Source organism: Apis mellifera, linkage group LG13, assembly GCF_003254395.2.
Source record: "Apis mellifera strain DH4 linkage group LG13, Amel_HAv3.1, whole genome shotgun sequence".
NCBI lineage: Eukaryota > Metazoa > Arthropoda > Insecta > Hymenoptera > Apidae > Apis > Apis mellifera.
In genome coordinates this window covers 598,870-613,078 of record NC_037650.1, presented here as the reverse complement: position 1 = coordinate 613,078, position 14,209 = coordinate 598,870, and the positions used below count along the sequence as shown (strand labels likewise).

Sequence of the window (14,209 nt, the reverse complement as noted above, 5' to 3'; positions counted from 1 at the left end):
ATGTATATTCTAGATCTGTACTATCAGAATCCATAATGAATTAATGTTGAGAATTATGAATTATATAATTAATAATATTTAAATATCATCAAAATCTTTTATTAATATTTCCGAGTATTTGTTGGTTCCGAGATTTATGATAGTTTATTGGAAAAAATAGTTTCTGTCATAGAAAAAAATTTTCTATTATTATTTTATTAATCGTCCATTTTAATTAAATCACAAAACAAAACATGATGTCATCTGAGAAGAATTAATTTAATTATAATTATCCAGAAGAATTAAATCTACATTTAAAATTGTGTATTTTTAATTTTGATCTGATTGGAACGGAATTCGATTCCAAAGGTGATATTCCATGGTTGATTCAACGGCGATCAATATGATTCTAGTTCGAAAAAATTTATAATGAACATACGCTGATCAATTCTTAATTATCAGCATCTTGACATCTTTGTGCACTAATTACCAATTCAAGTTGAGTTTTCCTCTAACATGAGTTAAATTCATCATACTGATCATTATTGATTATTATCATGCTTCATCCTGATTCTCCCAATTTAATTAGGATCAATTTAATATTATGCAAATCTATTAAGAATATCTTTAAAGATAAGAATATATACCAGAATACTATCATGCTAAAAAAGGGTACCCAGGAAAAAGGATTTCAAGAATTTTTGATTTTATCTATTTATTTAAACAATTCTTTTTTAATTTAATATAATTATCGTAATATAATTGTTTATTCCTTTTTACTCAAATTATGTATTTTTTATTAATAAATAGAAATATTTGTTACATGTAACACAGTTTCTTCGATATGTTGGGTTAATTTATTACATATATATCGTGTTCAATCGATATGTAGCCAACATTATTTCGCGTCTATGTACTCTGTGATAGAACAATATTTTATTGTTAGTAATTTGTTAATAATTGTTGAAGATAATAACGAAAATTTTTGCATATGAAAATATGATTTGAATATAAAAGAATATATATTATATATATTATATAAGAAAATATTATTTTAAAAATTTCTCAATAATTGGACACGTTCCCATATTTTCTTCATCTATTATCTTATTTTAATAATTTTTTTTTAAAAAATTGAATATTTTTTGTTTTTCTTAACAAGTATTATAAGTCTTTAAAGTCTTGAATACTTTTTTTTTAAATTTAATTATAGATTATTAAATCTTTTTTAATTAATTTACCTGTTTATTTAATTATTATTGTATCACAAAGTTTAAAATTTTTGTGATAAATTATATAATTATTTCGAAAATATATAACTTTAGAAATATAATAATTTTTGCACTGTAACAATTAAAAGATAATCCAATAACGTTCGTGCAAATTTAAGATTGTAAAATTATAATGAAAATTATAATAATTAAAATTATTTATAAATACTATAAATTTTTATTTATTTTTTTATGAAAATGAAAAACTATATTAAATCCAATATAAATGAATAAAAAAAGATTTTGACATTTATGATTTGCTATATAATTCTTATGAATTTTTTTTGAACTTGTAAAAATTTTCGAAATATAATTATTTAAAAATGAAGTCCTTTTAAAACAAATACTCAAGAAAAAAGAAAAAAAATGCGAATATATATTTTGTTTCCCTTTCTATATCTCTTTTCTATCAATACAATTTTATTTCTTTTATTTATTATTCTTTTATTTTTTGATTATATGTAATATCTTCTATTTATTTATATAATTTATTTGATAATATTAGAAAAAAATATTAGAAAAACTGTTAATAATTCTTTCTTAATAATTCACATCCACAAATACTAAAATAAAAAAATTATTATAGTTTATATAATTGTTTCTATTTTTTATTGAACATAAAAATGATGTATTTTCCATCAATACTAGTTTCAAAAGTTTCAATTATCAAATTTCTAGCAATTTCTATCTATTCTTTTTATATTTTTAAAATTTATAACAAATATATATTTTTAATATATTTTTTATGGAAAAATTAAAAAATAACAATATCTTTTTCAAATGCAAAAAAATGAATCAAATAAAAAATTAAATAAGAAATTAAAAAAAATACATAGAATACAAAAAGAAATAAAATAAATTTAACATTAATAGTAATAATAATAGTGAGTGAAATACAATTTATATTAATCTAAAATTTTTATAAAGAGACAAAAAATTATTAACTTTTACATAGATTATTAACTTTTACATATTAAAAAATTCTTCAAGTGTTATGTAAGACGAATATTTTCATTCTGCAAATTTTATAAAATAGAAATTATATGATAAAAATATGGCGATTGATATGATATTATATTATATATTAAACGATATTTTAAAAATAATTTTAAGAGCAAACATAAATTATAAATTTTTGAACTTTTTATATATTTTAATAATATTCTCATTAATACAAGTTCATTGTTTAAACATTTTGAGTTTTTAAAAAGAACTTATGTCAATATAAATATCAAAATAAATTACTATATTTTTTAGAAAATATAATATACAATACAATTTATGGAAAAAGTACTTAAATATATTAAAAACGTTTAATGCTTACGATGTCGATAGTTTCAAAGAAATAGTTTTATCAAATTTATGTTTATCGAGATGTGCTTTGAGCACGTTGTTTTTTGTATGACAAAAAATTTTAATTGTTACAATATTTAGAAATTTTTTTCGAAAAAAATTTTATTTTTTCATATAAGCTATCAAAAATACAATTATCGAATCACATATAAAAAAGATGAAAAAGAGTTAATGAAAGAAAAGAAAATAGTAATTAAAAAGAATAGTTATCAAGAAGAATTTTAATGTTAAAAAAAAAAAGAAAAAAAAAAGATAATTCTAAAAAATGCATTAGAAAAAAAATATGTAGAAAGTTGATTAAGTGATGAAAAAATTATTCTGAATAATAAAAGAAATTATGAAGAAAATTGTGATGTAAAATGCTATTTTGCACAAATGTTTATTCTTTAGATATATATAACGAACATTGTTAAATAATTATCAATGAGTTTTTTACGATATTGAAGCAATAGATTTTACATGTCCAATATATGAAAAAAAAAAAAAAAATTCGAAAAAATATCGAAAAAATAAATTCTATAAAACTTTTCATATTAAATACTTTTTCTGTATAATGTATTATATAATTCTGTATTATGTAATTTTCGTTTTTATTTTATTTTATAGAGGAAATTTTTTTTAATCTACTTTTTAATAGAGAAAGATTGCAAAAGAATATCTTACTTGTATATCGAATTTTATTAAAATTATTCTTAATAAATTATAATTTTTTTAAATAAATGGTTTTTGTTAAACAATTTTGCTCTATTATAAAAAGAATTTGAATAATAGAATATTATATTTTTGTAAAAAAGATAAACTTATAATAATAACGAAAGAATAAGAATTTACAAAAAAAAAAAAAAAGAATATCAAAAAATTTGCAATCAACAATGAAGCATAATGGTGAATTATAGTATGGATTCCATTGTTATATGAATGAATATTTAATTGTAAATATTCTAATCATTATAAATCATAATAAATATTACGCATGTATTACAAATATTTAAAATAATGACATTCATATTATCTTTAATTTCTCATGTTTTAATTATGATAACTTGAAATTTTTAAGCAATATCTAAACACTATCTCGTATACTAGTTCAAACATTAAGTATTCAATAAAATTATTTTATTTTTTGTAATTTTTTTTATATTTTACGGATTTAATTTTTAAAAAATAAATCTGATTTTTATTGTAATTTATTATTTTACTAATGTTAATAAAAATGTGACTAAATATATAAAAAAAAAACATGTAACTTAAAATAAAACAAAAAAGAAATAATCGATAAATATTTATACAGAAATTTAAAAAAAAAAAACAATAATATGAATTTTAACTTTATATATTATATATTATATATTATATATAATTATTCAAAATGCGCTCATCTTGATTGATAAAAAGACGTCAGGACATAATTCAAATTGAATTCTCCCTTTATTATTATTTTTTATAGAATGATCATGTTATAGAAATCACTCATATCTATAATATCTTACATATCTTAGATATCTTATAAATCTTAGTATAGATGATTATAGAAGTCGTTAAGTAAAGTTAATACTAGATCTACCAAATCAAAATAATTTGTTTGTCATTACTTATAATCATTAATTACTGTTTTCAAGATATAATTTTTTTAAATTTGTTGTGATTTTTATTAAAACATAAATAATTAATTCTATACAAATTTTCTTTCTGTAAAATTCTTTTTCTGTTTTGTCTTTTCTAAAATTTTTATGTATATTTATGTAATATTTGCACATATCAAAATGAATCATTTTGATTGTTAGAATTTAGTCAACTTTTGATTTTTTTCAATAGTTTGCATTCTATTTTTATTTTTTTCCATAATTTTTTCTTACGAAAAACATGTATTCATATATGTTATTTTGTTTTCAATATTCTTATCTTAGATTTAATCAGAAAAAAAAAATACTTATAATATACAATACTTATGCTTAAAACATTCAAAAATTTTATCTCATATCATAATCTATAAAATTATTTTTACTGACAAAATGACTTAGAGATTAAGAAAAGATTTTTATGAAATGTTAAATTATAGAAGAAATAAATAATTTGAAAATTTTTCTGATATTAATTATAATGAAATGATAAATTATAATGAAAGTGATATATTGACCTATGAAAATGAATATCTACAATAAGATAATTAAATTAACAAAGAATCATCACATACTGATTGAGATGAAAAATTCTTTTTGCATACAAAAAGAAAAATATTCAAAATTCTCAAATTCTTAGAAAGTGAAAATGACATTGACAATATTTTATTTTCATGGGAAAAAAATAGCAAGAAGACTTCTTCAAAGCAATCATTTGTGCAATATTTTTAAAAAAATTTTAAAATCAATAACGAAATGATAAGGATAATGAAAATTGTGTAAGCATTTTCTTTGATAAAATTATGAAACATAAGAAATATATTAATTAATATATAATTCTGGATATAATATAATTAAATATAGCAATTTTATATCCGTGGAACATATAAAGCAAAGAATTTTTTAAAAGTTCTCTAAAATATTCGTTTCATTTTTCATAATCCAAAAACGTATAAATACGAAAATATAATTTACATATTTTTATTTGATTTCAATTCTATATGAAAAAAAATATAAACAGAAAAATAAACACAAAATTTATTAATATGTTATAACACTCAAACTTTATTTAAATTATTTATAGCTTTCTTAAACATTAGAAGTCATAACGTGTTTCATAATAAGTAAAATAAATTTATTATAATAAATTATATATTTATATATTTATAATAAATTTTATAATAAAAAAAATAAATTTATACTTTGAAAAGAAGTCATTAAAATTCTTTATTCAATTTACTATTATTGTAAAAGAAATTAATAAAACTCATAAAATAATGATTGTAAAATAAAAAAAAAAGAGGACAATCATATTCGTAAAAATTGAAAAATATTTTATGTTGACTTCAATTTATATATTGTGACGAAATAAATTGTCACAATATACATTTGTTTACAATTACTAATAATAAAATATTTGCATAATATTAAATTTTAAGAATTATAGAATATTAATAATAAAATTTTAAATAATAAGATATAAAAATATTCTTGAAAGTGAAAATCCAGAATATTTAAAAAGTAAAAAAAATATTATATGTTATTCGTGTTATAAAAATATAAATAAATATTTAAAAATTCATAAAAATAAACAATAATAGTAAATATTCGGTTATTGTTTCGTAACATTTTATTTACTTTATTTAGATCATGTAATGTAAACAATAGCTTAGTTGTCATGAGACTATTATTCGAATTAGTTATTATGTACAAAATTTATCATTATAGATCAACGTAAATCGAAAATAGAATTTATAAATCAAATATAAATTTGCATAACAAGTAGAAATCGTTGAAATGAAATTTCTTTCATTGATGCATCATATACATTATATAAGACATTATAATATAAGACATTTCATAGATATTGTAAAAAACAATTAAAAATAATCTAAAGAAAGTCGTTTAAGAAAAATAATCTAATTGAAATAATTTATTAGAATAAAAAAAAATTCAAAATAACTTGCAGTGAAAATCGTAATTGAACTGTAAAATGAATTGCATTTCGATGTAAGTATATAAAATGAATAAATCATTAAATTATTGCATTTTATTATTAATTTTTTAAGAATCAAATAATATAAATTCTAAAAAAATATTATATAAATGAATAGAATAATAAAAATTGAAATTTTAACAAAAGAATACATAGATTTGTTAATTGAATTTTGAAAATTATTTATATTTTTAATTCCTATAGATCATTTACAAAATGTAAAAGTCACAAAAAGATTGAAAATATTCATAACATCTTTAGATTTTTTTTTTCTCTTTTATAGAATTTTTAAAACAAATCTGATAGATTCGTTATGCAAGTTTACAGCGAACTAAAATTACATAGTATAATAATAAATAATATTTATTTTCAGAATCATTATTTAGTAATAAACAAATTCAAAGAGTTTATCGTCATCATTTTATGTGAAATTCGCGCAGTGAATCGATAATTCGTATAGTGCAAAATTTTCAACAGTAAGATAGTGAATATGATCTTCCAATATCCGAAATATCACGTTTTATTCGAAGTAAAGCAAATAGAAAAGATTTATGAAAAAAATTCTCATATCAATATATATATATAGATGCATTTATTTACAAGATTAGGAATTTTTTCGAAGATTAATAAGAAATTTTTTTAATTATTGGTAAATGATATTGTTGTGTGGTCCAAAATTTTTTAACAGCAGTTTTTAAAATGATAAAATGATAAAACATAATTTCAATATTCATCAAATTTTTTATGAATATTTTAAGGTATTTCTACTTTTTTCTTTTAGAGAAATTTTAATCTTTTCAAGGGCACTATAAAACATGAAAGACATCAGTACTTTCAAAGCAATGATTATTAAGTAAAATAAAATATTATCAATGCTTCGAATTTTTTTTTTATATATTTAGAATAATTTTAATTTTTAATTATAAAAATTAAACATACATATATACATCTATATCTCTGAAAAGATTAAAAGAAAGAATTAAAAGAAAGAATTAAAAATTAAGGTGAAAGAGAAAATTCAAAATAAAATAAAAAAATTAAGATAATTAAAATTAATATTTTAATAAAAATCATGGAAAATAATTCTGAAAATCTGAATAATTTTTCATACATTACATAAAAAAATAAAATTTTAACAAAGTATCTTTAAACTATCATTATTGCAAATATAAGATTCGCTTCGTGATTTTTACATCATTTTATAAAATATGGAAAAAAAAAATATGCAATATGAAAAATTAAATTATAACCAATTATAAAATAAGATAAAAAATTTTGAAAATCTATAAATACTATGAGTTATAAGATCTCTTCATTCTTTTGACAACGAAATATATACATAAATAGATATAATTCATTTCAAAAAATAATTTGCATCAAAATACAGAAAAAATGAGAGCTAAAACTTTTCTATCATCCTTATATCTATAATATTTATTTAATGATGATTTATAAAATTTATTATAATAAATTTTTATACATAAATTTTAAAGATATAGAATAAAAATTGTGTATTTTATATTATGCTAAAATTTTTATTGAAATAGTTGAAAATAATACTATTATGTTTCAGTATTTATAAAAATTAATTGCTACTATGTGTCATCTTATGATATGATTATTAGCTTTAAATGTTTTTTCAAAAACTATAGAAAAATTGTTCAAGTAAATATTCTATGCATTTTTTTAAACTTACGTATAAAAGTCAATATATTAAAAATTAAATTTTGCTTTTTAGAAGTATTATTATTTATATTTTTATTATTTATTATTATATTTTATTACTATTATTTATATTTTTTAACGAACTATTTAATTTATTATTCAATTTATTATTTTTTATAAAAACGCATTAAACTATTTGTACGAAATAATAAAATCTTTAATTTTAAGCAAAAATTATTCTTGATAACTTAAAACTTGAAATTTTCAATCATTTTTCCATATTTTTCAATAAGAACACTGAAAATTGAAAAATATTGTGAAGATCATAATTTAAGTCACAAAATATGCATATCTGTTTTATATTATGGCAAATATATCATGATATAAACTTATGTGACAAATTAATAAAGAGTGAAAAAGAAAATGACTTTAATGCCAAATTAGATTTTTGCTTTAATTTTTAAACATTTTTAATTTTTTTTATGTATAATTTTCTGATTTCAGAATCATTCTATAATGAAATATTTTAATAATTAAAAAATCTATTTTATGATGAAAAATTATCTAGTCTAAGTTGACTACTCGAAAATGAAAATGAAATCGGTGTCAAAATTACTTTACATAATAAAACGCGAGGATGGAAGAAAATTTTTTAAAAAATTTTGAATAACGATTTAATTTCAGCAGCGTTTTTGAAATATACAATCAATTTTTTCACTAAAAGCATCATATAAATCTTTAAGAAAAAACAACAGGAAAAATAGAAATTTTTTAAGAATTATCAAAAATGTAACTTTAATAAGCTTGCTCTATTATTGATAAAAAATAAATTCCATCAAATAATATTTGGAATTATTATAAATAAATAAAAAAATGCAATTTATTTGATATAATTTTTGATATAATTTTGATATAATTTATTTGATATAATTACAAAATCCAAAATAAAATTGCAAGCTTTGTTATTCAATAGATTTATAATCCAAAATAACATTATTAAAAACTTAAGGTTAGCACAAATATAATACATAAATTTTATGTGCAGTTATTTTTAAATAAGAATGTGATAAAAGTTTTATATATTCAAATATATTCAATTTTATATGTACAAGTAAATATTTATTGAAAATGAAAAATTATATTCAAATATTTTTTTAATATTTACATCATTACAACTTATATCTGTAGGAAAAATCATAGTTATTTAGATTTTATAAAATCCTATTAGAATTCAATTCTAACATGAAATATTTATAAAGAAAATAGTATATATTAAAAAACAAATAAAAAGAAAAATTTGTTCTCCACAATTATAAATAAATGTGAAGAAAATTTTTATTTCATATAAATTTACGATAGCTAATTAATGATTGGATTAATTTATGATAATAAGATATGTAATATTTTCATCCACTTTATCCACTCAATGTTGTTATTTATGTGGAGCAAAAAAATTTATTATAATAAAATATATATGTTAATAAAACTCATTTTTATATTATCAACATTAAGATATAATTTTTTGAAAACTACCTGCATCATACAAATTACCAATATATAAATTGCACAGAAGAAAAATAATAATAATAATATACTGTTAAGGAAATTCGATATAAATAAAAAATAATAAAAAATAATCATACGATATCTTACAATATTTGTTTTTCTTCATTAAAAGATATTCATTTATCTTAATATTTTACGAAAAATCAAATGTACAAAGTCTCTTTCTAACTGTATATTCTTTACATTCGAATATCTGCACAATGACTATAGCACTAGTTTCATGGATTTGCACGTATCAATAACAAATATATGTCGCAACGCAGTTTGTTTTTTAATTCATTATTTTCTTTAAACAATCTTTATGTAATTTCTTTCACTAATAATAAACTCATCCTCCACATACTCCATGTATTTCTAAATCTTCCAGTATTTCCAAATTTAAAAAAAATTTATAATATTAAATTTATTAAATTTATAATATTCATAAAAAAATTTTATCTTTTTATCATTTACATTTAATTTCATATGAAAAAGTGAAACAATTGAAAATTTACATACATGCATGCCAATGCCATAAATATAATTTTCTATTATCATATTTTATATGCATTCAATTTAAGAATTACTTACTGAAATCCAAGTTCATTTCATTGTTAATAAGAAATAATATTTATAAATAAAACATGTTCAACAAGTTATGTGCGTCAATATTGATGTTCAATAGCAATTGATTTATTTAATTAATGCATTTAATTACGTGTATTGAATTTAGACATAATGTACATATATATTGATGAATTATGATTTTTTTGTATAATCAATAGATGACAATTTGAATAACGAAAATGTGAAACAAATTTAAAACAAAATATTTTATCGAATGAATTTAGTGATTTAGTATCATTTCTAATATCATAATAATAAATTCTTATAAATAAATAAATAATAATAAAGTCTACATGTACTGCCAATGCAAGACAAAATCAGCCAGGATTCTTGTTTGAATAAAACATCTGTATAAAATATATTCATTGTTATTTTGGAGTCACACATTCAAAGTTTTGATTTTAATACAATACAGAATGTACAGGATTTTAGAGCAATGACTTTTGAAAAAAAGTTTAAAAAAATCTGTAATGTTATAATTCGTGGCTTTGGAACGATATCTCACAAGAATTAATAAGAAGATCAATATGTATGAATGTTAAAAATGATAGGAGAAAACGAGGAGAAAAACATTAATTAATGCCTAATACATATCAAATATATATACAATCATATATTTTAAGTGAATGCCATACTACTTTTATCCAAAATAAAACAATAAAAAAATAGTGTGTAAATTTTTAGAGATCTATTTTAAAGAAAAATTAAACAAATTTCATAATAGCGATTTAAATTTGTAAAATTTTAAAGGATAAAAAGCAAATTAATTTTTCTACTGTTCTCTATATAGCAAAAAGCATCTTCTAAAAAATCAAAATTAAAATAAAAGTAGAGATTTCACGCTTTAAAATGAACCGAAGCATATTGTTTTCTAAATTACAATTCATAATTGTATATAATTGTATTCACAATCAATAAAGTTACAATTCAAGTATCGGCAATTTTTGTTCAATATTTAATATTCTATTAATTTATGAAATAATTTAGTTATCAAAATGAAAAGAAACTGATAAATAACATAATCAAGTAGAATTGTTGCCTAAAATTGGAGTAACACAACGAAATTTTTAAGTATTTAAGACTAATTTGTCAAAAGTATATAAATGTTAAAATTACTTTCATGAGAAAATTATTTTTTTAAAAATCTAATAATTGAATGATTTAAATTATATTTATAGTAATTATATTTTTATAGTATGTATAATTTTTATTGTATTAATATTATATTGTCTTATCTTTTTATCTGGCTAAATTGTCTTTATACAAATTAATTAATTGTTATTTGTATAAAATATATAGAATCAAATTTATTCGTCATTCGTCAAAATTTAACGTAAAGATATGTATAGAACAAATGAACTATCAATAATATATATTTAAAAAAAAAATAATACATTATAGCCTACATCAAATTAAAAAATCAATGAAAATTCAATTTGAGTTTGTCATTAGGTCTTCTTCTGGATATTTTTCTTTAACATCGACGAATGAACTAATTCTCTTCAAATATACATGTAATATTAAATAACACAAATAAAATTATCATGAAAAATAATACATAAATTATATCATCTGATTAACCCATTTCGTTATTGTTTATTTCGTTATACGATGGTAAACACTGATCAATTAATCATTTGTTAAGTAACTCTAGAAGGAAATCCTGATTTACTGATTTATATTAGCTTGATTATTTTGATTAATTATAAATAATATTCGATGTAATCTCTTTTCTGTTGTTATACAAGATTCTGCTTGTTGTATAATATTTGTTCTATATTATTCTAATATTGATGTTAGATACAGCAACATGAATTCTCATTACCATTTTCTCCATTTAATGTTGATGGATAACGGTACACTTCATTTTTCAAATATTTCCAAAAAAAAAAAAATCCAAAATTTCATATCCCGTCTCGAAAGATTTCATCTAAAATAGGCCTAGATATTTTTAGCGGTATGAATTATCATGTTGAAAGATCATGTTTCAAATCTGTAATGGAATTTCTTTTAGAATAGAATTTAGAAAGAATATCTTCTAGAAATATTTTATACTAATTTTATACTAAATATTAATATTTAGCCTATTAGTAGTAGTAGTATACATATATAAATCCAATATATAATAATATCAAATGCCATAAAGATGATAGATTAACGAACGCTTGTGCCAAACGCTTCATCTGTTTGCAACACATATTTTTAGAACGAAGGATTCCGTTCCATTTTCTCCAATAATCATCTCGAATGTTTAAACCGTTGAATATATTTGTACTCGTACAATCTGTTATGCTGTTTGAGAAGGCAATATATCGACTGGAACAAAAGGAAGACATTTATTATTAAATAAATATTTTTTAAATTAAATAATAACTAATCTTATACTAAAATTTTTCTTCTCAGATGGCCGATGTTGCAAAGGCTAACAATAGCATTTTTTTCTATCATTGACATTGCACGGACGATCTCTGCTTCTTAAATTATTAGTGTTATTATGTAATAATCAATAGCCTGAAATTCTTTATTATTGGGTCCATATTAAAATATTCCATACTTGTCCACATGATAAACATACACTGTGATGTAAAGTTTACTGAATTCATAAAGCTTCTAAGAACTTTATTTAATCCAAATAGTTTAAGATGATAAACATGCACTGTGATGCAAAGTTTACTGAATTCATAAAGCTTCTAAGAACTTTATTTAGTCCAAATAGTTTAAGAGTTTATAAATTTCTAATTATCTTCAGATTTATAGGAATGTTTTTGTTCTTTTCCACTTTTATTTCAGTACATTTCTCATTGAGGCACATAATGGGCCAACAACACTTAATTAAAATTTCTAGAATTAGACTGAAGAGAAATACTGAATAATGTAGAATCCGTCATTCCATTATTCAAGAAAATTGATCAAACGTTTTAACTATAGAATTGAAGAATTGTCATTGAAATTGACATGATTTGAAAATATTGTCTCAATGTCTTATTCATACTTTAGTTTCGTTATATTGACATGAGCCTTCTATGCATAGAAACAACCACAAAAAGACTCTTTTAAGCTTAGAAGACAACACTCATCACCACAGCTTACATAATTACATAATTTCTTCTTATCATGGTGCTTCTTATCTTGATATTTGAAACATGTTCACCTAAAATATAGAATGCATCATGAAACATCAAATTTAGGAAATGATTCTTAGAAGTGACAATGCTTACTGCGACAAAATTATTTTGGCCGATATTCTTTCGGATGATCTTTTAGAAGACAGAAGAAAACAGTTTTGCTCACAAGATTTATCTATATTTGTCAAAGTAGGATTATCAAAAAAGCAATGTGAAATTATCAATTTGAATGAAAAAAAAATTATTTATTATATTGTTTTGTAAAAAACTAAAAAAAGATTGCTATTCTGTTCAATCGTATATAATAATTTTAACTTATGCTGAGATCAAACTTTAATATTTATTAAATCAGTTTCTTGTTAAATTTAGAAAAGATATTAAATAATGATAGAAAATAAAGAAAGTAAATTAAAATTAAACAATAAGATTGTCATGAATCGAAACTAATACAATTTAAATAAAAATTTGAATTTTTTAAATATTTTTTTTTAATATTCAATAAATAAAATGTTATTTGACAAAATATTGTAAAATATCTATTGACATCATAAATGAAGAAATAAATTACATACAAAATCAAATAAATGAATTAAATAACACCAAAATTGAAGGAAATTTGTTTAATATATTTTATTGTTTTCAATTATAGATGGAAAAATATGCAACAAATAATATTACAACTATGAAATTTTATATAATTTAATAATTTATCAAAAATAAGAAATATTAATCTTCAAATTAGTTAAAATTTAGTTTATCTATTTTGCATACAAAAATAAAAAAGATTTTTCGAAATTTTATTATATATTTTTCATTCAAATTACATAAAAAATGATTACATAAAAATTATATAAAATATAAGATTACATAAAAAATTACATAAAAAATAAGATCTCAGAAAATATGTGATTAAACGAAGGAAAAAAGTTATTTGAAAATATAAAAGTAATTGAAAAATTTGTTTAAACGAATTAATAAATAGGTTGACCAAATTAATATCTACATTTAAAATTATTTTAGAAACCATTT

At 19.1% G+C, this 14,209-nt stretch overlaps 1 long non-coding RNA gene across 1 annotated transcript in view; it reads right to left on the bottom strand.

Annotated features, from left to right (window-relative positions):
- Positions 1–746: 746 nt before the first annotated feature.
- LOC102654588 overlaps positions 747–14,209 on the bottom strand; it is a 39,639-nt gene continuing 26,176 nt past the window's right edge. The window contains exons 4-6 of the long non-coding RNA XR_001706206.2: positions 13,274–13,355; positions 11,881–13,206; positions 747–897 (exon numbers count right to left, since the gene is read on the bottom strand). This is a non-coding gene — a long non-coding RNA (uncharacterized LOC102654588). The remainder of the gene's footprint in view (positions 898–11,880; positions 13,207–13,273; positions 13,356–14,209) is intronic.